This window comes from Lissotriton helveticus, chromosome 7, assembly GCF_964261635.1.
Source record: "Lissotriton helveticus chromosome 7, aLisHel1.1, whole genome shotgun sequence".
NCBI classification, from domain to species: Eukaryota; Metazoa; Chordata; class Amphibia; order Caudata; family Salamandridae; genus Lissotriton; species Lissotriton helveticus.
This window is the reverse complement of record NC_136068.1, coordinates 624,135,300-624,162,662: the sequence shown is the minus strand read 5'-3', so window position 1 is coordinate 624,162,662 and position 27,363 is coordinate 624,135,300. Positions and strand designations below refer to the sequence as shown.

At 49.8% G+C, this 27,363-nt stretch overlaps 1 long non-coding RNA gene across 4 annotated transcripts in view; it reads left to right on the top strand.

The window, feature by feature from the left end:
- LOC144768848 (uncharacterized) overlaps positions 1-27,363 on the top strand; it is a 263,369-nt gene that overhangs the window by 221,403 nt on the left and 14,603 nt on the right. For all 4 annotated transcript variants that reach the window (XR_013598643.1, XR_013598642.1, XR_013598641.1 and 1 more), the window contains 2 exons: positions 19,673-21,285; positions 21,575-21,677. This is a non-coding gene — a long non-coding RNA (uncharacterized LOC144768848). The remainder of the gene's footprint in view (positions 1-19,672; positions 21,286-21,574; positions 21,678-27,363) is intronic.

The following is a 27,363-nucleotide window of genomic DNA, read 5'->3' as shown; positions in this document are numbered from 1 at the left end:
ATATGGGAGTAAACGGTTTGCTAGAGCCTTTGCTAGTATTTTAGCCTCGATATTAAGCAATGAGATGGGGCGATAGGAGTCATGTCTGTCAGGGGGTCTACCCGGCTTTTGGAAAACCACAATTTCAGCGTGGCGCCAGTCAGGGGGCAACTGACCCCGCTCTTGTGCCGTCTCCAGTGCGCGTCGATAGTGGGATCCCAGGAGGAGTTGGAACTTCTTAAAAAATTCACAGGGGTAGCCACTCGGTCCAGGCGCTTTCCCTACATTGAGTTGACCCAGTGTCTCCCCCAGTTCATCGGCCGTAAGGGGAGCGTCAAGTGTTTTCCTGGTCTCCTCGGAGACAGCCCTAGGCGGCAAGTCGTCTATAAATTTAGTTACGTCGTCCACGGGGAGGCAGTCTCGCGGGGCATACTGTTCCCTGAAATAGTTGGCAAAACTCGCCGCCAGCACAGCCGGGTCCGTAATCGCCACTCCACTCTCAGCAGTGAGGCCCGGTAGCGTAATCGGTTGAAGACTGCGCTGACATAGCCTATGGAGCATTGTACAGGACTTGTCTCCCCACTGGTAGATTCTGCTCCGCGTGGCCAACAACGCCTGTTTAGCCTCATCCATCAAGAGAGATGCATAAGACTGCTGTGCTTGGAGAAGCAACCGTATCGCAACCTCGTCTCCCCCTCCCCGACCCCGTTGCTCCAAGTCCTCCACTAGCTTGGCAGCCGTAATGGTCGACTCCCGCCGCCTGCGACGGGCCGCAGCGCACCACGCGATGTCTACTCCCCGTATAGTGGGCTTCATAGCCTCCCAAACCACGGCCGCGTCAATATCATCCGTTAGGTTTTCCCGCCAGTAATGGGCGATCGCCTCTCGCAGGTGTTGGACATAGCTGGGCTGCTGAAGATGCCACGAGGACATCCGCCACCGGAAGGGTTGGCGCTTCCTAAGGAGTTCTACCCGGACTAATACCGGGGAATGGTAAAATCACCATTTTAACCAGGTTGATCCGACCATAGATTGTAAGCTGGAGGTTCTACCACCTCAGGAAAAGGTGGTCGATATCCTTGGTCACTTTTTTTATATTAATCAATGCTACAGTGTTACGGTATGGTGTTACTATTATGCCTAAGTATCTAAACTGAGTGCTTCGGGCTCCCCCCCAATTATCTACACCCCAGCACATTATTTCAGTTTTTTGGTTATTTATCAAATACCCAGAGTGATTACCGAAGTCTTCCATTATCTCTTCCACTATAGGTAAGACCTCAGCCGAATTGCTTGTGTAAATTAGCAAGTCGTCGGCATATAACGCGACCTTGCAGCTAAAACTTCCGGCAGTGAAGGGTGTAACTTGATCATCTAACCGCAGCGCTTGTGCCAAAGGCTCGATATAGAGATCGAATAAAAGGGGCGAGATAGGGCACCCCTGCCTGGTTCCTCTCTTTACGCTGAAGCGTGGTGTCAACCTTCCATTCAGTAATATGCTCTTAAGTGCATTATAATCCTCGCGGTTAATGCAAACTTTGGTTCGGCTTTATCAAAACATGTTGAGTAAGATGTCAAACACTTTGGAATACTACCCCGCCCCCCGCCAGTACTGGTGGCGGGGGTAGCATTCCACCCTTCTAGAAGGAGAAGGCATGTAGTTACTGGCTTACCCGGTTAAAGTTAAACAGAGCCGCAGCATCACAAAATGGATGCTGCTGCCACAGACACGAGTCTGACCTCCTGTTGCTGGACGAAACTCCGGCAGAGGAGGCCTGGGCAATAGGTTTCCTGTCCAGGGAGGTGCCAGCACCTCCCCAGACAGGCTTTAGTGTATTGGGGCAGGGAGGGCTACATTCAGTGAATGCTTTCCAGACACTAGGAGCTCCATGCATTTCCCAGTTCAAACCGGTTGCTGGGGCACTCTGCCCCAGCTCTGGCACGAAACTGGACACCCCCTTCCCAGGTCCACCCATAGGAGGCACCTTAAGGGTAGTCCAGCCCCTAAACCTAGTATAAGTATAGGAGCCCAGTCACTAGGACTTTAGATTAACCTGGACGAAACTTTGAAACATAAATCCTGGACCTTCGACATTCCATTTCGACTGGAAGATGGAAGACATCTCCCTTGTGGTCAAGGAGTGACCACCCTGTTCAAATAGGCACCAACAGCAACTTTGCTGGTCTGCATTTTCAAGGCTCCCGCCGGATCCTGAAGCATCTGTGACACAGGACATGGACTTCCAGACATCTCTGACCCCCGACCTTTACTCACAGCAAAGCTGAGACCCGTGGTGGACACGAGAGACGTGGGACCAGAACTCCAAGACATCCTGCATTTTGCAAGCTGCACTCACTTCACGAGGTAACTCAAAGTCGTACATTGGGGTGCTTGAAGCCCCAGACCAAAGCACCATTTGCACTGAAGCTCAGAGGCCCCCACTCCACGAGTGACCCGTGGGCCCCGCTTTTGCATTTCAGCTTAACACATCTTCCCAGTTCCTAGTCCATTGGCTAGTGAGCCCCTGGAAGACTCCATTTTGAATCTAACTTGCTTTCCTGGTTGCTCCAGGCTTGCTCCAACTTCCCAACAAAGGAGAAGTACCTCAGACCTTGCTGGTCTGCTCCAAAGCCAATCTTGACATCCGGCATGGGTTGCGTTTGCCAAGGCTTGTTGGGTCCGGTCTGGATACCGACACCGCAGTCAACTAGATCCTTTGTGAGACGAGAAATTGCAAGAGGACCTACTTGCCTGGAGGGTGCTATGCATGGAGGGGCTAACGGAGGATGAATCAGATGCCACCAGTGATGAACTGTTTTCTCCTGCTGATCCAGAGTCCGACAGTCCTGGGGAGGGGTCAGAGTTAGGGGGGCTTGATCGGGTGTAGGAGCCCATAGTACCCACGCCAAGTTCCCTTGTAATGTCTGCTTGAACACAGCGGGGATCCCCATAGGTCCAGCCGCTTCATATGATCCATGCCTTAGCTTGTCCTCACACTAGTGATTTCCCTCCTTAGAAGTTGTACTACTGATGCCTATGTTTGTTTTTAGGGGGTTTTCTGGTTATTGTTGTAATATTATATGTACTCGGAATTTGTAGCGTAAAAAACAGCGAATGTATTGATGGTTTGGTATCCTTAGCACACAAAGGCACTTCTTATATCCTCACTACATGCCTAGTCCCTGCGCCGCCCAGCCTCCGGGATGTGGGCCGTGATTGGCTGTGTATTATTTTGGAGTTGGCATGATGTTATTCCTCCTGCGTATATGCTTGAGGTGTCATTGTAAGATGTGCATATTCTATATTTTCGCAATAAAAACATATTTTAAAAAAAAAAACTAGAATCTTTGTGGGACAACTCGAATCCAGCTCCTGGTTGTCGTCGACGCCTCCTGGTCCTCGTGTCTGAAGAGACAATCTTCATATCTTCACCTGAAAGCACCCGACATCTGGTGGCATCTTCCTATCGCCGCCCTGGTCACTGGCAAGTGGCCCAGACTCTATCCCTTCTGCTTTCAGGTTCTACAGATCTTTGATCCACCCTTGGATCGACCTGGACACTTTTCCTCTGGTCGCCTGCAGCACTTCTTTGCAGCTCTCCATTGAAAACGACAAAGAAACCCGACACAAAAAGACACCTATGCACCCGGCTTCCCTGGGTGAGGTAACACGAGTACTCCGGTGCTCCCGTGGGTCTTGACTCTCGAAGTGTCCTAGTTTAAAAGGGTTCCATCGTAGTCCATCCAGAAGTGTCCTTAAACTGTATATTTGTAACTTCTACGTTTCCCATAGAAAGGTAATGGTAACCCGCGGCTGTGTTTAGGCACTGCACGCGTCTCCCGTGGGCCTCCTACTTCCTAACCTTTGGTTGTTTAGAGTAGCCCCAGCGATTCCACAGACCCCAGGCCTGCTTTCTAGTACTCTCGTGGTTCTTATACCACTATTTTAGTATATGGTTTGTGAGGCCCCTAGGGCATAACATATACTGTGCAACTTATCGTATAGTAATTGAGTAACTTGTATTGTACTTTTACCTCTGACCTTATAAAGAGTGCAGAGGGGTTGTGTTTAGAATAAATACATATATATTTGATATATACCTTGTGTGGTGTCCTTTCTTTTGGTACTCAAGGGATTATAATTGGTCAAACAACTTGCTTAATACGCTCTCCGAAGTCTTAGCCTGATGACTGCTGGTCCATGCTACCACTAGAATAGCTTTCTATAAGGTTGACTTTACAACCACCATCAATAAGGGTCGATTAGCCTGGTGCAAGGTGCCCACTAGAGCTAGTGGACATCATATGCCAGGCTAACTTCTCACATTGTTGTGCAGCGGATGGGATAAGAGCTTGCATTGATTTACCAAATAATCTTGAGAATATCAATTGAAAGATCATATCAAGGTACCTGTAGGTACATAAGAATAAAGTCTTATATACATACTTTCTACTAAACTTAGCAGTTGTAGGTGGTAAGGGCTTAGCACACCCCGACTACAACTCCTATAGAGGTTCTAGTAGGAAAACAAGTAGTGTAGGTAGGTGCACACACCACACCACACTAGCCATGTCTTTAAGAGCAGGAGGTAGTGCCTTTCTGCCAGATGTCAGCAACTTGCAGACAACTAAGTATGACACCTTCACTTTTCAGGAACTGAGAAGCTTGTGTGTAGTTGGGAGATTAAGACAAGGACAGAGTCCAACCACCCAGCACTTGATAGAGCTGGTAGTGGCAGATGACATAAAAAAAGCATCAGACCCAGAAGCACATGGTAGCAGGGAGGAGGCCATCCTTCACCAGAAGAGAGTCACCATGGGGATACCCCACTGGTCTCTGAAGATGATGAGGATGTAGATCAGGATGAGGTTAAAGAACCTAACCTGAACACAGGACTACCTGAGGGTGGAGATGGCCTAGGAAGGCCTCCCTCCATTCCTCCATGTGGGCCTAATGATGTGCCTAGAAGGCCCAGATCCCTTTCCAGTGGATCTGAGCATTTTGACTCATCCGTAGGGTCCAATGCCTCTGCTCAAAGGAGAATGACTTCCCCTCAGAGGAGAGAGCATAAAGTTAGGACGAGAGAAGTCAAGCTTAGGATCAAGAGGCAAGAAATTGCCCTTGCCAAAGAGACCCTGGCTCTTGAAAGAGAGAAGAAATTGTGTGGGCTAGAGCCCACTGGTGGCAGCGACAACCCTAGTGGTAGGGAAAGGTCTCATGACCATAGAAACCTAAACAAGATTGTCCCTCCCTATCAGATTGGGGATGACAACCGCAAGGGGCTTTGGAGAGGGCTTGCAAAGTACAGCAGGTACCCCAAAGTCAGTGGGCAGCAATCTTGTGGCTCTCCTTTGCAGACAAATGAGGAGACAAGCTCCTCACTGTTAGAGAAGAGGATGCTGACAACTACAATGTCCTGACGAGTGCTCTAATAGATGGGTTTGGCCTAACCACTGAACAGTACAGGTTGCTGTTCAGAGATACCCAGAGGATACAGACTCAGGACTGGACTGATTTTGTAGATTGTACTGCTAAGGCTCTGGAAGGTTGATTACTGGGCAGTAAAGTAAGTGACTATACAGGATTGTATAACGTTATTATGAGAGAACAGATTCTTAATAACTGTCAGAACCGGATGTACGTCATTACAACGCACACTTTTACAACGCGTTCCATTACAACGCGGTTGTAACAACGCAAGTCGTTACAACGACTTGCGTTGGGGGTGGCGCAAATAAAAAAATTTAAATTTACTATTCCACCACCAGTCCCCGTGGATAGTAGGGAAGGTGTTGGGATAGTAAATTAAATGATTTACTATCCTTGAGCGCCCCCCAGCGCAATTCGTTGTAACAACTTTCGTTGTTATGACCGCGTCGTAATGGAACGGCGTTGTAATAGTTGCGTTGTAAACGTCGCATACCGTCAGAACCAGCTATTGCATCAACACCTGGTTGACTCTGATTTGACCTCTCCCCAAGAATTGGGTAAGAAGGCAGACAAATGGGTCAGAACCAGGGTGAAGCAGAAGGTACAGAACCAAGGTGGTGATCAGAAGAAGCAAGACCAAAAGGGTGGGGAGAAAGCAAAAGACCAGAAGGCTTCTCAAGGTCCCCAAAAAGCTTCTAATGGTGGGGGTTCCCAGCAATCTAAAAAGAAAGAAGGTCCAAAGAAACCCTGGTGCGAAGTATGTAAGAGTAATACTCATTTGACCAGTGATTGTACCAAAAAGGAGGCAGCTCCAACCACCATTGCCCCTAAGGCAACTGTTCCCCCTAGTTCAGCTCCAAGTGGTGATTCACAACAGAAGGGTGTAGTAGGGTTAACCCAGGGAACTGAGATGGATTCTGGCCTAGTCGGAGTACCAACTCAAGCTGTTTTGATCTGTGATGGGGACATAATTATGTCCTCTACTGTGAGTCCCAATAACTTAAGCAAGTACAGACAAACTCCTTTAATTAATAATAACGTTGCTCAGGCCTACAGGGACACATGTGCTAGTGTCACAATGGTGACACCCAGCTTTGTGAACCCTGGACAGATCATACTAGGTGAAGATTAACTAGTGACCAATGCTAGCAATGTCACTCCCACTCACAGTATGGCAGTTGTTAATTTCTCCTGGGGAGGGGTAACTGGCCTCAAGAAGGTTGTTGTTAGCTCAGACCTCCCTGTAGAATGTTTGCTTGGCAATGACCTAGAGACTTCAGCCTGGTCTGAAGTGGAGAATAGGACCCATGCAGAAATGTTAGGAATCTAAGCACATGTCCTTGCTGTGACTAGGTCACAGGTAAAAAATTGCAACACTGAACAGGCACTGGATTTTGGAATAATGGACCAGTTGCCTACCAGGAGGAGAAGCTGTAGGGTTAAGGCAGTGCCTTCCCCCCTGCCTCAGGAAGAGGATCAGCCTTCTGAGGAAGCTGACTGAGACCCAGGAAGGAACTGTCCTAGAAGAGCTTGAGCCTGATCAGGTTGAGTTTCTTGGGACAGGGGGACCTTCCAGGGCAGATCATAGGCAGGCGCAGTTGGACTTCCCCAAGCTGCTGCAGGGAATGCTAGTGGGACCTATAAACTTATTGGGATGAAGGGCTCCTGTATTCAGAGGCTAGAGACCCCAAGCCTGGAGCTTCCAGGAGGTTGGTCATACCTTTGGCATTCAGGGGGCTACCTTTTAACAATAGCCCATGATATTCCCCTTGCAGGACAACTTGGCCAGAACAAGACTTGGGACAGGCTTGTCCCTCACTTTCACTGGCCTCACATGTCAGAAGACACCAAGGAGTTTTGTCGCTCCTGTGTCACCTGCCAAGCCAGTGGCAAATCAGGTGGCACCACAAAGGCCCCCCTTATACCACTACCTGTGGTGGGGGTTCCCTTTGAACGTGTAGGGATTGACATTGTTGCACCAATTGATCCCCAAACAGCCTCTGGGCACAGATTTATTCTGGTGGTAGTGGATCATGCCACCAGATACCCAGAAGCAATTCCCCTTAGGATCACAACAGCACCTGTTGTGGCAAGAGCCCTCCTGGGAGTTTTCTCAAGAGTGGGTTTCCCTAAGGAGGTTGTCTCAGACAGAGGTGCAAACTTCATGTCTGGATACCGGACTGCAATGTGGAAGGAGTGTGGAGTGAACTACACGTTCACCACACCCTATCACCCACAATGCAATGGTCTAGTTGAGAGATTCAACAAGACCTTAAAGGGCATGATTAAGGGTCTCCCTGAAAAGCTCGGGTGGAGATGGGACATCCTGCTGCCCTGCCTTTTGTTTGCTTATAGAGAAGTCCCACAGAAGGGGGTTGGCTACAGCCCTTTTGAACTTTTGTTTGGACATCCTGTAAGAGGACCCCTTTGTCTGGTGAAGGAATGATGGGAGTTCCCTCTCAAACTTCCCAAACAAGACATTGTGGACTATGTACTTGGTCTCCGCTCCCGGATGGCAGGGTACATGAAAAAGGCATCCAAAAACCTTCAGGCAAGTCAGGAATTGCAAAAGGCCTGGCATGACCAAAAGGCTGTGCTGACTGTTTACCAGCCAGGACAGAAAGTGTGGGTGTTGGAGCCTGTGGCCCCATCAGCTCTCCAGGACAAGTGGAGTGGTACCCACACTATTGTTGAACAGAAGGGAGAAGTCACCTATTTGGTTGACCTTGGAACTCCCAGGAGCCCCCACAGGGTGCTTCATGTCAACAGACTGAAACCATATGTTGACAGGGCAGACATGGGCTTGCTCATGGATACTGATGAAGGACAGGAGGAAGAGAGTTACCCTCTCCCAGACCTGCTCTCTCAGAACCCTGATGATGGTTCAGTTGATGGTGTAGCCTTGGCAGGCAGCCTCACTGACTAACAGCAGCAGGACTGCAGACAAGTTCTGCAGGCCTACAGACATATGTTTTCACTGACTCCAAGTCAGACTACCTGGTGCACGCATGAAGTGGACACTGGGGACAGTCTGCCTGTTAAAAGTAAGATTTACAGGCGACCTGATCATGTCAGGGACTGTATCAGGACAGAGGTCCAAAAGATGTTATAATTGGGAGTCATTGAACCCTCAGAGAGCCCTTGGGCCAGTCCAGTAGTCCTTGTGCCTAAACCTCACACCCAAGATGGTAAGAGAGAGATGAGGTTTTGCGTGGACTACAGAGGTCTCAATGCTGTCACTAGGACAGATGCCCATGCAATACCCAGGGCAGATGAGCTCATAGAAAGATTGGCATCTGCCAATTTTTTGAGCACATTTGACCTGACAGCTGGCTACTGGCAGATCAGACTAGCTGATGATGATGCAAAGACAGCATTTTCAACCCCTGGTGGACATTATCAATTTGTGGTAATGCCCTTTGGTCTGAAAAATGCACCTGCCACATTTCAAAGGTTGGTGAACCAAGTCCTCTCAGGTCTGGATGACTACTGTGCAGCTTATCTAGATGATATTGCTGTCTTTAGCTCCACTTGGGAAGATAACCTGATCCACCTGAAAAATGTTTTGGAGGCCCTGCAAAAGGCAGGCCTAACTATCAAGGCTACTAAGTGCCAGATAGGGCAGAGTCAGGTTGTATACCTGGGCCACCTTGTAGGTGGAGGCCAGGTTCAACCATTGCAGAGCAAGATCCAGACCATAATGGACTGGACTGCTCTAACCACCCAGACTCAGGTCAGAGCTTTCTTGGGCCTGACTGGGTATTACAGGAAATTTGTCAAGGGGTATGGTTCCATAGTGACACCCCTTAATGACTTAACTTCCAAGAAAATGCCTAAGAAAGTTCAGTGGACAGTCAGCTTTCAAAAGGCATTTGATGACCTGAAGCAGGCCATGTGCACTGCACCAATTCTGCAAAGTCCAGACTACTCCAAAGAATTCATTGTTCAAACAGATGCTTCTGAGTTGGGGGTAGGGGCTGTGCTATCAAAATTGAATAAAGATGGTCAAGACCAGCCAGTAGCTTTTATTAGCAGAAGGCTGACCCCTAGAGAGAACCGTTGGTCAGCTATTGAGAGGGAGGCCTTTGCTGTGGTTTGGGCACTGAAAAAGCTATGGCCATACTTGTTTGGTACTCACTTCAAAGTTCAGACAGACCATAAGCCCCTCTTGGGGCTAAAACAGATGAAGGGTGAAAATCTCAAATTGCTCAGGTGGTCCATTTCCCTACAGGGTATGGACTTTACAGTGGAACATAGACCTGGGAGTAACCATGCCAATGCAGATGGAATCTCCAGATATTTCCACCTAGAACATGAAGACTCAACTAGTCAAGGTTAGTTTAATGTCCCTGCGTTTGGGGGGGGGGGGGGGGTGTAAGAGATTAGGGTCTGCTTCCTATGGTTACCCACACTTTTTGCAGTGATTTTCAGGTTTTTCGACTTTAGTGTGGCTGTGGACCTGCTAATCAGGCCCACAGCCCAGCTGTTCTCTCTCTAAATTGATACCATGTACTTTAGGTACATACCATATTGGTTACTAGGTCACCCTTCTGAGCCCCTGTATAGTGTACCATAGGTACCCAGGGCATAGGTGCACCTAGGCCTACCAGGGGCTGCAGCATTTATTGTGCCACCCCTAGTTTGCCTTCCAAACTGACACCACCGGTCTGTTCACACAGCCTGGGTAAGGTGGTGTAATCACCCCTTACTTAGATATAGTATACCTATCTATATATACATATAGACACATATACACCTATAAGTCACTCCTATGGCAGGCCTTAACAATCCTGGAGGCAGAGTGCCTGGTTTTATGTGAGAGGGTGCCCTAGCATGAGCTGAGCCCCTCTGCAACTTTCAGAACCATCTCCTTATAGCTGTTCTATGATATAGCCATACCATATACTCTTAAGTGCATTATAATCCTCGTGGTTAATGCTAACTTTGGTTTGGCTTTATCAAAACATGTCGTGTAAGGTGTCAAACACTTTGGAATACTACCCCCCGCCATTCCTGGCGGCGGGGGTAGCATTCCACCCTTCTAGAGGGAGAAGACATGTAGTTACTGGCTTACCCGGTTAAAGTTAAACAGAGCCTCAGCATCACAAAATGGATGCTGCTGCCACAGACACGAGTCTGACCTCCTGTTGCTGGACCAAACTATGGCAGGGGAGGCCTGGACAATAGGTTTCCTGTCCAGGGAGGTGCCAGCATCTCCCCAGACAGGCTTTAGTGTATTGGGGCGGGGAGGGCTGCATTCAGTGAATGCTTTCCAGACACTGCCTGCGGCACACTAGGTGCTCCATGTATTTCCCAGTTAAAACCGGTTGCTGGGGTACTCTGCCCCAGCTCTGGCGTGAAACTGGATAACGGGAAAGGGGTGTAACCACCCCCTTCCCAGGTCCACCCATAGGAGGGGCCTTAAGGGTAGTCCAGCCCCTAAACTTAGTATAAGTATAGGAGCCCAGTCACTAGGACTTTAGATTACCCTGGGCGAAACTTTGAAACATAAATCCTGGACCTTCGACATTCCATTTCGACTGGAAGACAGAAGACATCTCCCTTGTGGTCAAGGAGTGACCATCCTGTTCAAACAGGCACCAACAGCAACTTTGCCAGTCTGCATTTTAGAGGCTCCTGCAGAAACTGCGACACAGGATATGGACTTCCAGACATCTCTGACCCCGACTTTCGCTCACAGCAAAGCTGAGACCCATGGCGGACACGAGAGACGTGGGACTGGAACTCCTGGACATCCTGCATTTTGCAAGCTGCACTCACTTCACGAGGTAACTTGAAGTCATGCATTGGGGTGCTTGAAGCCCCAGACCCAAGCACCATTTGCACTGAAGCTCAGAGGCCCCCACTCCACGAGTGACCTGTGGGCCCTGCTTTTGCATTTCAGCTTGACGCGTCTTTCCGGTTCCTAGTCCGTTGGCTAGTGAGCCTCTGGAAGACTCCATTTTGAATCTAACTTGCTTTCCTGGTTGCTCTAGGTTTGCTCCAACTTCCCTACAAAGAAAAAGTTCCTCAGACCTTGCTGGTCTGCTCCGAAGCCAATCTCGACATCCTGCATGGGTTGGGTTTGCCAAGGCTTGTTGGGGCCAGTCCGGATACCGACACCACAGTCAACTAGATCCTTTGTGGGACAGCTTGAACCCAGCTCCTGGTTGTCATCGACGCCTCCTGGTCCTCGTGGCTGAAAAGACAAAATTCACATCTTCACCTGAAATCACCCGACATCTGGTGGCATCTTCCTATCGCCGCCCTGGTCACTGGCAAGTGACCCAGACTCTCTCCCTTCTGCTTTCAGGTTCTACAGATCTTCTATCCACCCTTGGTTTCTCCCAGACACTTTTCCTCTGGTCGCCTGCAGCACTTCTTTGCAGCTCTCCATTGAAAACGACGACGAAACCCGACACGAAAAGACACCTATGCACCCGGCTTCCCTGGGTGAGGTAACACGAGTACTCTGGTGCTCCCGTGGGTTTTGACTCTCGAAGTGTCCTAGTTTAAAAGGGTTCCATCGTAGTCCATCCGGAAGTGTCCTTAAATTGTATATTTGTAACTTCTACATTTCCCATAGAAAGTCAATGGTAGCCCGCGGCTGTGTTTAGACACTGTACTCATCTCCCGTGAGCCTCCTACTTCCTAACCTTTGGTTGGTTAGAGTATCCCAGCGATTCCACAGGCCCCAGGCCTGCTTTCTAATTCTCTAGTGGTTCTCATACCACTATTTTTTTTTTCACAACAAGTTTTATTTGTAGGATCGAGCAAGGAAAGCATGTGGCTCCCCACAATCAGGAGAACACCACCAATCATTGTGATACAGTTACAGCAAAGGACCAAATGTCCAACCAAGTTGTAAAGAGAAAGCAATTATAAAGGAATACAGCTATACTCTCTCCTACCCCTATGAACCCCAACTACCCAACCCTCCCACTTCCACCCCTGTGTCCCACCCTACCCCCGTGCACGTGTGTATTGATAACCTCGGTACGTAATCATGATATGATACTTGTGGCGTAATGCAAGGACTTGCAAAGTGCAGGAGATTACAGATCTTCCTCCAGTTCTGCCGGAGGATCCAGAGTCAACCCCCTATATTCAGCCCACCTCTTCCATATCTTGAAGTGTTTGCGGGGGCATCCTCGTGCTGCAAAAATCGGACGTTCCAGGCCCATGCAAAAGTCCATTCCGGCCCTCCAAGCACACAGGGGGGGGGGCCCTCACATCCTTCCAAGCCCGGGCTAAATCTCTTTTGGGTACTACTAGTCCCAGGAGCAGCAGGTGACGTTTATATATGTTTCCCCCAACCCCCTCCAAGATGTGGAGTAAGCCCAGACGATGAGTGCGAGGGAGAATCCAATGCAGTACTTCAGACAGGCAATCCCACACACCCCTCCAGAAGCCCACCAGCCTAGGGCACGACCACATCGTATGGAGCAAAGTGCCCACCTCATTTCCGCAGCGCAAACATTCCGGGGATCCAATCAAGCCAGCCTTCCACAGTCGCTCACGGGTGAAGTAGGCCCTATATAGAATTTTGAATTGAATCAATCGGAACCGTATAGCAATGGCTGTCCCCTTAGGGGACTCCAGAGCCTCCCTCCAGTCATCTTCATTGAGGGGGCCGACATCAGTTTCCCAAGACGTCTTCAGCGGAAGAAGGGTGGAGGAGCAATGAGTGACTAAAGTCTGATAGATGCGAGAAACTTTTTTATCCCCCAGATCTCCCATAAAGACTTTTGCCTCAATGGGACTAAACTCGGGAAGCGAATCTATGTTGGTAATACTGGGCATTAGTGCATGTCGGAGTTGTAAGTACCGAAAAAATTGGGACTGGGGCATATTAAATTCGATGCTGAGTGCCTGAAAGGACTTGAGCGTCGTTCCGGACATCACGTGTCCGAGCTGTGAAATCCTGATCGCATCCCAGCCGTCAAATCCTGACAGGGCCGACAATGCGGGTAGCAGGCCATTGTGCCATAGCGGTGTCTCAGCGGTCAGTCGACCCCACCAGCCCATGCGGCGCAAGGTCTGTCTCCAGACAGCAAAAACGAGTCTCGTGACCCTCGGCAGCCTCCGGCGCAAGCTGGCCGAGTAGAGGACTGTATGGAGCGTATTGTCGCCCATCAATGTGCGTTCTAGGGCATAGGCTGGATCTCTGCTGTCGCCATACCACCATTCGTTCAGGATAAGCAGATGAGCGGCTTGGTAATAAGACAGTAAATCCGAGGTGGCCAGGCCTCCACAGTAAGTGGACAAGAAGAACGTACGTAGTGTTACTCTGGCCGTCCCCCCAGCCCATAGAAAGCGGCCCAAGACTGAATTGACCTGTCGAAACCACTGGGCGCAATTGGATAGGGATGATTCTGCAATTGGTAGAGAAGACAATTGCAACCATTTTAAAAATTGCGGATCTGCCAAATGGAGATAGGGGCATTCAAGACCAAGCCTTGACATCCGTCTGAACTCGGTCCCAAACGGGCACTATGTTGCGTTCCCAGGCAACGTTCGCCGACTGCGACAGGAACACCCCCAGGTATTTCAGGCCATGCGTGGCTACCTGTAGCCCCGACGTCCAGGGATCCGTTATGTGTCGCCACTCAGCATCCAGAGGGTAGATTTACGCAAATTCAAATACAGGCCCGAGAATTCCCCAAAGATTCGCATGATTTCCAGTACACGCGGCCCCGAGCGCTGCAAGTCGGTAAGAAAGAAAAGGACATCATCCGCGTAAAGTGCGATCCTATCCGATAAGCTGTCGTTCCACACAAAATTTCCCGCATTTGCGCATCAATGCGCACCCAGGCAGCCAACGGCTCCATAAGTAGAGCGAATAAATAGGGGGAGAGTGGGCATCCCTGTCGGGTCCCTCGTCCAATTTGGAACGTCTCCGACACCGCCCCTGCAACCCGGACCGAGGCCGTATTATCTGTGTATAGTAGCCTGATATAGGACAGGAAAACCGGGCCTAGGTTTAGGCGGGGCAAAAGTGCAAAAAGGTACGTCCAACTGACGGAGTCAAAGGCTTTGTTAATATCAGCTAGCAACAGAGCCGCCTGCTCTCCTGTGGCTCCCATGGCGTCAATCGCCGCCTGTGCGCGTCGGATGTTATGCCTCGTCGCTCTATGAGGCATGAACCCGGCCTGGTCCTGATGCACCAGGTCTGTTATATACGGGGACAGACGATTCGCTAGGGCCCTAGCCAGAACTTTAGCCTCAATATTGAGTAATGAAATGGGGCGATACGAGTCGTGCCTCTCTGGGGGTCTACCTGGTTTCTGAAAGACGACGATCTCGGCATGGCGCCAGTCTCGGGGTAGTGTGCCCTGTTCACGCGCCGTCTCAAGTGCCCGGTGATAGTTGGACCCCAGCTGTACATGAAACTTCTTATAAAACTCACTCGGGTAGCCACTTGGACCAGGGACCTTTCCAGTATTAAGCTGTCCCAGGGCATCCCCCAACTCCTCAGCCGTAAGGGGCGCATCGAGGGCCTTCCTAGTTTCATCCGACACCTTCTTGGGGGGCATGTCTTCAATAAATTTAGTCACCTCGTCAGCTGATAGGCGATCGCATGGGGCGTACTGAGTAGCGAAGTATGCGGCAAAACTCGCCGCCAGTTCGCCTGGATCAGTAAGGACTTCACCGTCGTCGGACGTGAGTCCTGGCAGTGTAAGCGGCTGGAGATGACGCTGACAGAGTCTATGAAGCATCGTACATGACTCGTCCCCCCATTGGTATATTCTACTACGTGTGGCTAACCATGCCTGTTTTGCTTCATCAAGTAGGACTGATGCATAGGTCTGCTGAGCCTGAAGAAAGAGTCGTAACCCGGCTTCGTCACCCCCCACGCGGTTTCGTTCTTCCAAGGTTTCCACCTGCGCGGCCGCTTCCACGATCATTTCCGGCCGCTGCCGACGGGCCGCAGCACACCACGCAATATCTACACCCCGGATAGTGGGTTTCATGGCCTCCCACACTACCCCGGCGTCAATGTCCCCTACTAGGTTTTCCCGCCAATACAGATCTAACGCTTCACGCAAGTGCGTCACATAGGCAGGCTGCTGGAGATGCCACGAGGACATCCTCCATCTAAACGGCTGGCGGTGTCGACGGAGTTCCACCCTAATCGAAACCGGGGAGTGATCGGACAGGCCTCTAGGCAGGATGTCAGCACTTTTCACTCTACACAAGCAGTCGCCTGGCACAAACACACAGTCCAATCTGGAATAGGAGCCATGCACTGCAGAGACATACGTATACTCACGTGTTGCAGGGTGCATATGTCTCCAGGTATCCGACCAGCCCAGTCCCTCAGTCATAGCATACAGTCGGGTGTGTGAGGGGGGAAGGGTAGACTCAATCACATCCCGGTGCCGCCGGCGATCCACACTCACGTCCATCACATCATTCCAGTCACCGCCAATCACAGCCAGGGACTCGGGGATGTCCTCCCACACCGTGAATAGTTTCTCAGCTAGGGCCCATTGCAGTGGAGGGGGGGCATAGACACTCCCAAAGACCACAGATTCAGTGCCCACCATGCCCTTGACAAAGATATAGCGACCCTGCGGGTCAACCCACTGCTTCTCATGAACATAGGCCACCCGGCGATGAATCAAAATGGCCACTCCCCTGGATCCCCGGGAAAAACCGGCATGAAATACCTGGTGATAGCCGAACCTCTGTAGACCAACCACTTTCGAGCCCATCATGTGGGTTTCCTGGAGCAAGAAAACATCAGCACTCTCATTTTTCCCCCAAGGCAACACCGCCCCACGCTTGATTTTGTAGAGCATTCCCCTGACATTCCACGTGATCACCCGCAGAGACGCCTCGGGGAGTCTATGAGTTGTTTCAGCCATAATCAAGTGGGATGCATCTCGCAGAACGTCCTTGCCATTGCCACTCATCGCACACAGTAACAAACACTATAGCAAGACACACGTGCAGTCCCACCCCTCCGCCCCAGACCCTCAGAATAACACAACGAGCAACTCTCGTCTTACCCCGAACCCCAACACCAACTATCAACAGAATGTCATCATTGTCTTGAACAGGTCTCGGCCCCAACTCAGAAGCCCTGCTCCCGACCCCCCACACCCCCCCCTCCCCCCCCTATACCTCAAGAAACCATGAAGTACCTGTCGCGGCATGGGTAGCCCCGAGCCCAAAACAGAGGACCCTGAGCCAGCCATGTCAATGGATCCCAACTCCCCAGAAAACAGTAACCTCATCCCTCCCCTCCCAGAACCTCCCACATCCGTAGGAGAGCAGTAGCCCCTAATGTGTAGTCCCCGCACCCCAACCCACCATCCCCCCCCATGTTCAATGATCAGCCGCTAACCAATCCCGAGGCACCCGTGATGCTACCAGTCTATTGAGTCCTAAGAGCCCTACTCCGTTTGCCAGAGCCTATAGCGACAAGTGTACAAAAGGGGGCGCAGAATCTTCAGGTCTGGACATGTTCCACTTCAGATTGGTCCGAATCTTCTGCTCCACCACTGGCCCGGGCGCCGCTGAAGGAGGCCGACCGCTTTCGTGACCTAGATCGCCGGTGTCTCTTAGGCTTGGTCGTCTGACCACTCTGTTCCTGTGATGACCCCCTCGAAGTGCCCAGATTCAGCCCCGGCTGAGAGTTCGGCCGGATCCTCACTGTCTCGTCGGTCCATTTAAAGAGGTCTTCCGGAGTATTAAAAAACAGTGTCTGCGATTGGAAAATCACTCTCAGGCGAGCTGGATACAACAGGGAGTATTGAAGTTTGAGACCTCGCAGTTTCGCCTTAGCGTCCATGAAAGATTGGCGCTGCTGCTGTACTAGCTTCGTGTAATCAGGGAAAATCATTATCTTTCGATTTTCGTAAAGAAGAGCCTCTCTGGTTCTCGCTTCCCTCAGAATGACATCTCGGTCATGATAGTTCAGAAGTCTAGCAATTACTGCCCTGGGCCGTTCACCCTCCGGTGGCATCTGTGACAAGGCGCGGTGTGCGCGTTCAATAACGAAGCAAGTGGATAAAGCCTCCGGAGGCAGCCAGGTGCTCAGCCACTGCGTGAGGAATTGTTCCATGTTGCCCTTTTCACATCGTTCCGGAAATCCAATAAAACGAAGGTTGTTGCGGCGTGCGCGCCCTTCAGCATCCTCCACTCGAATCGCCAGGCCCCGCTGCACAGTTTCCATCGCCGCCATTTTCTTCTTGAGTGTGCCTACATCGTCCTCCACCACCGACACCCTGGATTCAGCCTCAGTAATCCGTGCTACTGCATTCCGCAAATCTTGACGCAAGAGGGTGACATCTGCGCCCACGGCACCTATCTTGGCATCGAGCATATCCCTCGATTGGGTGATGGCTGCCATTAGTGCTGTGTTGTCCGGCCCTCCTCCCTGCTGTCCACCTCCCGACGGTCCAGGGCCCCCACTGGGTCCGGTGAACTTGTCGATCGTTGGCTGTTTGGTGGACCCGCCACCTCCCCTGGTCATGGCTGCCAGGTGTCCGTGAATCGCCCGCTGTATATGTAGAAATGGCCGTTGAGGGACCCCAAGCCCCGTCCCCCAAGTGCAGCAGGGGAGGGCCACATGAAAGCAACTGTTCCCTTAGTGGGGGCCGGACAATCTCATCCGTGGTGGAATATTGCGCCCGGGGCCAGGTCCAGGTAGGCCCAAGGCCAGCACCTCACTCGCCAGCAGTCAAAGTCCCCTATCCCCCCTGCGGGCCGGGCAGTAGCTCTCTCATACAATCCACGGGCTCCACAGCGTCAGCCCAAGCTCCAGTAGCGCCCGGGGTCCCAGGGGGGGGGTTACTCACAATTTGTCCTTAGGCGCGTGTCCAGCCAGGGCGCTCCAGGCTGCCCATCAGTGTCCAGCCACCGTCGGGACCTCTAGGGGAGGATCGCTCCGAGTAATCCAGGGCACCAGTGGGCGCAGGCGAAAGCTCCTCCGGCGAGGGGTCGCGAAACTCGAGGCCGCGGCTGCACCCGGAGCACAGGGCCGCCGTAGCCGAGTAGGCAGGATCTCAGCACCAGAATTGCACCTCACTCCAGCAGGGCTCCAGGAAGAAAATCGCCGATCGTCCCTTGGCCCCAGGGCAGTAGAGGGCCAGTGGCGAGCAGTGGGCTAGCCGACCCACACAGAGGCCGCCCGGCCGGGGATCGCCAAAATCGAGGTCCCGGCGCCTCTCTGGTAAGCCAGGCCTCGCTCGTCTGTCTCTCGTCCCGGCGCGTCCGAGCACCGAGGATCGCCGCCGACGGCACCGGAGGATTCCTTGTGCCACTAGGAACGTCTGCTCCACAAGGGTATGTGCATTGGATGCGGGGACCAGGATAATTCAGCCGGATTAAGTGCGGGCCGGCGGGAGCTCTAGCAAGCTGCGACCGCCATTACCGCTCGCGTCTCATACCACTATTTTAGTATATGGTTTGTGAGGCCCCTAGGGCATAACGTATACTATGCAACGTATTGTATAGTAATTGAGTAACTTGTATTGTACTTTTACCTCTGACCTCATAGAGAGTGCAGAGGGGTTGTGTTTCGAATAAATACATATATATTTGATATATACCTTGTGTGGTGTCCTTTTATTTGGTACTCAAGGGATATAATTGGTAAAACAATTTGCTTAATACGCTCTCTGAAGTCTTAGCCTGGTGACTGCTGGTCCATGCTACCACTAGGATAGCTTTCTATAAGGTTGACTTTACAACCACCATCAATAAGGGTCGGTTAGACTGGTGCAAGGTGCCCACTAGAACTAGTGGACATCATATGCCAGGCTAACTTCTCACAAGGTGTATCCTACAAAAGACAATACTGCGCTAACAGCTGCTAAGACCTTGTTAAAGGAATACTTCCCCAGATTCGGAATTTGCCGAATTTTGCAAAGTGATAATGTACCCCATTTTATTGGACGAGTGATCAAATTAATAACAGACAGCCTAGGCATACACCAGAAGTTTCATGCTGCTAATCATCCACAATCCGCAGGATTGGTGGAAAGACATAACGAGACTCTGAAGCTCAAACTAACAAAGATTCAGGCGTCAACGGGCCTCCAGTGGCCAGATGCAGTGCCCTTAGCGCTCATGTCCACTCGAGCAGTTATCCACAGCAGGTCCGGCCTTACACTTTATGAGATCGTGTTTGGCAGACCAATGAATGTGTGGGGTCCACTGCTCCCGAAAAAACTTAAAGAGCTTGAATATCCTATTTTGATATATTATGTGAATGAACTGACAGACAACTTCTCTTTAATCCTCCAACAGGTACACGAGTCATTACCCGATAAATCGTAGGACTCCTACTTCGGCACGGAGATTGGGATGTCACCAAGAACTTTCAATGTGCAAAGAACCCGGAGCCCAGATGGAAGGGGCCTGAACAAGTCCTACTTGCAACCGAACAGCAGTCCAAGTCACCAACAGGAAGAATTGGGTCCACGCCATGCACTGTAAGAAAGTGCCTATGAGCCTGGCCCAACAACAGAGGTCCGAGGATACGGCGGTAATACACAGCGCCCTCAAAGAGGAGAGAGGGGAACTGTATATTGCCACAGCTGATGACCTACTCTTTACGGATCAAACAAAAGAAGGAAAAGACAGGTACAACCTAAGACCACGCACAAAGAAGTAAAGGGGTGGCTCGAAGGAACAATAAGGGTCTACTTCAAAGGATGGGACAGGAATAACGTAAAGTATAACTAGCTCAATTAGTTAGATCACTCTTTGCAGGACATTGTATATGCTGAACGAGACTTAGCAGATTCGTGGGGAGCACCAGAGACTTTAGCAAATTGCAGCAGCTCCCAAAAGCTAATTGAAAATTAAATACAGACCTGAAGACACTTGAGGAGGGAGAGTTAGTGAAAAGGGTGCGGTGTTGGTCGTCGGAAGAGCAGAAGGGGTCAACAGTCCTGTCCTATATCCGTGAATGCTCGTTATTTCCACCCCCAACGGCACGTGACTCGTATCTCCAAACATCGAATGGACAGGATCAGAGGTTTCAAGGTGCACAAAGACGCACAACTATTTCCGTTGAAATAAGCATACTTTGTCCAGGACTAGAGATTGAATCAAAGGTGAACACATGGTGGCCAAGGAACTGTCGTAAAAGTTTTATAACAGCAATCTGCCTAGGACCACGACTTCAATTTCCGGACTTTTCACCTAGCGGCTTCTACCAGGGGCCTGATTTGCCCAATCTCAAACAAGCAGTGTATGAAACTGTACTCCAAGCAGTAGGAGACGAGTTAATAGATGATATGAACAATTGAACACTGCCCATGGATACAACCTTAAGGCCAAACCAAGATCAGCCATCCGTGCCTCAACAACCAAATGAAAAGCCTCTAAGAAGCAACCAATACACAAGAGCAAGATTAGCAACAGGTTCTGGTAAAAATGGTGTAGGAGTTGAAAATTAAAATAGACACCCAAGAGAAGGCTGTAACTCGAGCTCAAATTAGTGCAGTCTCAAGTCATTCAAGTATGACAACAATGACATTTATCTCAACATTAACAGCTTGGGTAAGCGATATTGCAGGATAAAAAGTGCAAGAAAACACAGAACAAGACTCGTCCTGGCTGCCCGAAGCCTTCTTGAAACAAATCCCATGCCTGAGATCATTAGAAACGTGCCATATCACTCCTGAAAACGCCAGGAAAGGGATCATCACCCAGATGTAAACTCAAATCCACTTACCTGAACTTCCAGGTCTCTGCAGAAGCAAAGATCTACTGCCCATGTCCCCCACAAGCTGATACTCGATACTCAGGTCCCTTTTCACTATTTGATAGAGAATAGCCACTGGAGGAAGGGTGCTGGGAGAAGACAGAGCGAGAAAACCACCTCCTGTGGTGATCTACCATGGTGCTCTGAAGTGAGTGATATTGATTACTGCTCAACCTTCTGAATCACTAACCTTCAGGGTTGATTGTCTCTCTTTTGTTTGCTCCTAAAGAAATGCAGAATACATATCAGCAATTGCAGCAAAAGATCTAAATCTGTTCTAGGTGACTGCAATTATTGGCTCCCTAATCCTTCTATCATGTACCTTGGTCACCTTTTCTTTTGCACAGGCTGAATCTAAAAGTCCTATGTCTCGTTTTCTCTCTCAAAGGGATGAGTCTTCTTTGATAGTTGCTCTTTTTCTTTTCCTTTTTTTGTAGCCAAAGGTTTCCGAAGGTCTCTGAAGGATGTAACTTGAGGGAAGGTTTACAGCAAGGAGTCCATCGGTGTCTTCAAGGCAGGTCAGGGTAGGATTCTCTGCAGGTAAGGATCACAAGGTCTTCTCCCTGTGGGTTTCTTAAAGCCAGGCAGGGCTGGATGGTTTGTGCTCAGTCTTTATAGATCCACACCCAACATGACTATTCAGAGGATGCCTCAAGGCTCAAGTGGGAGCAAGAGAAGGCCAAGAAAGCAATGAACACACCCCTAAACTGGACCGGGGGTGGCACTAGATAAGCTTTGTAAAATTGAGAAACTAAAAATGTATTCATGAAAGATGTAAGATGGAACAAGCTGTATGCACAAAAGTATGCAACAGCTTCCATATCCATTTTTGACGTGTTTACCAGAGATATGGAAAGGTGATGGGTTATGACACATTTCATAGCCAGCAGTATAATTGCATCAATGGGTAGACCGGCAGGGGGTCTGGCAACCTTGGGGACAGTCAATCTAATCATCAACCCTGAAAAGTTGGTACCGGAAATTCCTGGCTACTGGGGGTTACAAATACAAAAAGAGCAATTGATGGACAGAATGCTAAACAATGTTATACAGTCACCCCAATACACAGATCTGGGTTTTATCCATAATTTTTTTGCTCTCCATGATACATGATACTCCAGTTTAGACTCAGCCATATGCAAAGCAATCTTGGCCCTGATCCCAATGGGAACATTCCAGCCCGAACTGCCAAGCCAGGTCCTCCCTGGACTGGAAACAAGCATCCTGGGACCGGTTTCGGGGTTTCACCCCTCATCAGCCAGGATAGCTTGACTCCAGTGGCATGGAGAGAGGGGGTTAAGCTGCAGCTACTGACGAAACTGCTTCCGGTTTCTAAACTGTTAATACTAAACATATATCTCAACGTTGGATCCGGGCAATGTCGACCAGATGTAGATAAGATCTGGAAATTCCTTTCTAATTCTAATTATCCAAACCTTAGTCTTCTCACCCATTGACCCCGTGGTTGAAATTTTAAATTCACACCCCTTGACTCTCACTGACTAAGCTATGCCTCTGCACATACCCCTGATACTCTGTGGAATACCTTAAATCATTTCTGTCCACCAGATCTGAGGCAACTCACCTCCTCCTTCCCTATCCTCTTTCAAACCATTTCCCCGCGGAGTACGGCATGTCAGGTCTCAGCATGACAAAACCAGTATGAAGGGTAGGATAATGTATATTAAGTTTAATGTGGGTCTACGCTTTACCTTCAGCCATGTTAAGCTGAAGCGCGGGTGCCGCGATTGTTGAAAAAGTACACAAATAGATGTTTTTCTATTTGCTTACTTTTGCTACAACCGCGGCACCCGCGCTTTACTTTAACATGGTTAAAGGTAAAGTGCGGGTGCCGCGATTGTTGAAAAACTAAACAAATAGAAAAAAATATATTTCTTTACTTTTTCAACAATCGCAGCACAAGCGCTTAATTAAAGAAAAAAGCAGACCCTGCTACCTGAACGAGTGGATAAATATCCTTTTTGGGGTGGGGAATGTTATTTTTCTTTCATGTCTTTGTTGATGTTTTGAAATATGAGTATCACTCTGTAAAATGCTATAATTTGATGTATGTGACTGGTCATCCTGACCAAGTTGTACCATCTAAAACATCAACAAAATGTGTTACTAACAAAAAAGTTGCTGAATAGGAAATAGAACAAAAGTTAAAAAATAAGGACAGGGGAAAAGGGGGGTGGGGGAACAAGGGTGAAGGGAGAAGGGGAGAATCGGTCACTCAGGAAAATCATGGTACAATGTACACAGTTTGGGTGGCGGCTTAGAGAACTCCAGACCAGCAGAAAGGCCGCAAAGGGAGGCTTCTATTGGTTATGTCAGAGCTAGATAGAATAGCGCACCCCCTGAAGGGGCAGAGGGTCCAGCTTCCGCATCTTCTCGCTCACTGTCCACAATATCCACCCAGGCGAAGAGGTACATCTCAAGGGGGTTCCAGAGATCCTGAGGTCAGGAGCTCATGGGCATAATACTTCTGTCCTGATATCTTCTTGAAACATCTAATCGCGCTGGGCTCTAGCAGGGAGCCTCCATGAAAATGCACAAGAGGGACTGCCGGGGCGCAGGAGTTCCAGTAACACCAGAGCATGATCCAAGAGCATTCTTAGCAAGTGAGATATCGGAGTCACCCATGTCAGCATGTCCCGCGACGCCAGCCAGTATTCTATGCATGACCACAAAGCATGGGTTGTTGTAATACATGTGTCCTCCTTAGCTCTCGCATGGTGAAATCACCAGAGGTTAGTCAGATAAAAGTCATCCATAATCAGTTGCAGCTGAGCTGCAGCACGGATAAGGGTGCTTAGAGTCGCTAGATCTATCCATCTCAGGGTTGAGTATCACATTGAAATCACCTCTCATAAGATCGCCCCAGAACCAAGAGTCCCGGCAAGTAGACATATCTCAGCAAAAATCTGGGGTTCGTCTATATTAGGGCCGTAAACGGAAAGGAGTTTGACCGGATGATCGTGGAGGATGCTGGCAAGGAGGATAAAGTGGCTCTGCATGTCACATATGACCCCGTGCATTCGTAAAGGTAACCCCCTTCCTCATGAGTATCGCAGCTCCTCGGCCATAATTATAGTAGTATGTTATGTGCTTTTCCCCATCCCATCCAGATCTCAAACTCACCTGTGCCCTTTCTGTGAGGTGTAATTCTTGTAAAAAGCAGATGTTAGTGGAGTGTCTCTGTAAGTATGCAAAGACCTGGCGTGTTTTGTGTTGATCATTAAGCCCCCGGACATTCCATGTCACTACTCTAATTGACCGCGTGATAAGGGAGGACTGGGAAAAGGAAGCAGTAGCCGCCCGTCCTAAGATCGCATGCAATAACTGTGGAAATCACTGGCTGAGTAATACAGAACAAAAAAGCTACAAGAACAGTGAGCAGCCAAGTGGTTAAGGTTGCGGGATACTGCTCCGGCTTGGGTATAGAGTTTAAATGCCTCAATTGGCGAAGGCTTGTTTTTGAGACATTATATAGTCAAATTCTTTTTTTCAATCGGAAGATCGTCTTAATAGATTATTGAGTTTTGCCTCACTGAGGAGGTAGATAAGCTATTTTTATTATTAATTGATTAGAGAACATCTGAAGGTTTGCTAAGATTTTAGAAGTTTAAAGATGTTGCCACGATCAAAATAAACATGCTGACCCTTCGAAGTGTATTGTGGAGTTAGTAGAATGACGTGTTTCACAGTTTCCTCCTTGTTTGAAGCCAGTTTTATTTTATCCTTTTCTGAGTTGCTTGCTTTTGTTTCAATGTTTAATTCGGTCTGGACATGTGTTTATTCGAAGCTTTGCCATGTGTCAGTTTGCGTGATTGATTTGTGCATCTTCTTCAAGTTATTTATTCTTTTGGCCAGGTCGCTTGAGGAGTCATTATCGTAATTTTTCCTATGCTTACCATACATACAGATGTTTGACGTTCACCATTGGTTGGAATGCTAGAGCTGATTTGAGGCTGCTCAGATGTTAAATGTTTTGTTATGTCTCTGAAGAGACCTTGCTTTACCGTCAGTATACTTGCCACTCTGATCCGCTAGGTGCCAACAGCTAGGTAATGATCCTGCCTGGTGGTTCATCATCAGGAAAATGCCTGGGTGGTCCAGACATTTTCAAAGGGGCAAGGCCTCCTGGCACAGGGTCTGTCACCCCCACCCCACCCAGCTTGTTGCAGTACCACAGAGCAACAGTGGTGTTGTCTGTAAGCACCTGCACCAGCCTCCCCTTGATGGATGAAAAGAAGGCTTTCAATGCCAAGTGGATGGATCTCAGCGGTAGACGGTTAATATGGAGCAGGGACTACACCAGAGATCGCAGGCCGCTGATCTCCATCGCTTGCAGATGGCCACCCCAACCCAGAAGCGATGCATTAGTTATTTAACCACCACTGCAGTCTTGCAGACTTGGGATATTTTGAGACTGAAACGTCAATGCTAAGTCCACATCCTTTTGCTACAGTTCTTAGATCTTCACCTATGCGGACTCACGTTTTAGTGAAGACGGACATTAACATTCAGAGAGTGGACACCACATGCATCGACATATGTAGCTGTAACGCACAAGTTACTACTTGTGTAACGATATATCTGTAAGAGACATTAGTTAGTGATAGATTCCTTACCTTAGAATATCCCCAGGCGTCAGACTGGATCCGGGAAATTTTTGCGTAGCAATACCCCTGTGCGTCGGTAGGCGTCGTCCGCGGCTCCGCGTCCGTCGTCGTTAGCGCCGGAATGACATCGTCGGAGTACTTAGACGCCGCCCATGCGCGCTGACGTCAGTTCTCATTTTTTTTTTTTTTTTGTAAATCTATTTTTATTGCAGCATAGTTATTTGTACATTCACATGATGTTTGTTAGTTCTCCCGGTGAATGATCCCCTTATAAATTTTCGATATATGTGTCACACAGCTTTTCAGCTCACACCCCGGAGGTCGAGCAGCGTGCTTGCAGAGATATACGTGTGTAGGGTGTAATAACATGTAACAGTCGAAATCAGCTTTCTGGGGAAAGACAGTGCTGCTTTTCAGTCCTCTCGCTCTCTCGCTTTAACGCTGTGTACATCAAAGTCAGGAAGGTCTCTTCTTTACGTCCAAACAAGAATTCCCCACCCTCAACACCCAGCTTGCCCCCCTCCATCCCTTCTCCCCTCCAGAACTATCCCCCCTTCCCCCCCTCCTCCAGCCCCCACCTCCCCAGGCGTGCCAGTTCGTCACCAGTGCGAGATCATAGTCTCCTCGTCCAAAGCAGCCCCAAAGTGGGTCATCAGGAGCATCCACCAAACAACTCGTTGTCCTCACTCAGGAAGTAGGGGTATAAGGTATGGAGCCTAGGTCGCCGCCTCACCGGGTAAGCGGTCCGCCGGGGCAGGGCTATGTGTCGGGGTGTCCCCCTCCTCCAGGCCCACAAGTGAGAGGTCCAAGATCAGCCCTTCCCATGCCCTGGCCCTCTCCAGTGCCGCGTCATTGTCTACTCTAAGCGCAGCCCGCATACGTAGTTCTCCCTCACAGCGGGCCCATTTGAGCAATTCAGCCTTCCACTTCTCCACCCCAGGGCCCCTATTCGCCTTCCATTGTGATGTTATGGCTCGCTTCGCCAGGAGCAGACCCAGGTCCAAGAACTTGCTAGTGATCTTGTTCTTTGATGTGTGTGGATACCAGTGTAGGATGCAGTGTGCCATGGATAAATGCAAGTCCCTCTCCGTGACCTCCCTCAAAGTGTCTACTACCCCCTGCCAAAAGGAACCCAACTCTGGGCAGGACCAGAACATGTGCTGGAAGTCAGCCAAGGTCGCCGGGCATCGCGGACAGGCCGCCGGGTGCGTTGGGAAGTATTTATGTAATTTGTCAGGTGTCAGGTAGGCCCTGTGTAGGACATAGAAGTGCATCAGCTGGAACCTAGCGTTGCGTGTTCCGTTTCGGGCCCGCGCCACTATGCCAGTCCACGCCTCGTCAGGGATCTCCGTCGCCAGATCCGCCTCCCATTTTGTCTTCAGGGCCTGCAGAGGAGCCACAGTCTCGGAGACCATACGCCTGTACAGGCACGTGACTGCCTTGACCGTCCCCGCCATCATCACCACGTATTGGCAACCCAGCGACAGTGTTGGCTCTGTCATACCCGTTTTCCAGTGCTTGCGGATTGCCGATGTTAGCGCCGCGTGAAGGAGGAAATCTCCCCCAGACAGCTCAAAGCGGTCCCTCAGTAGGTCGGA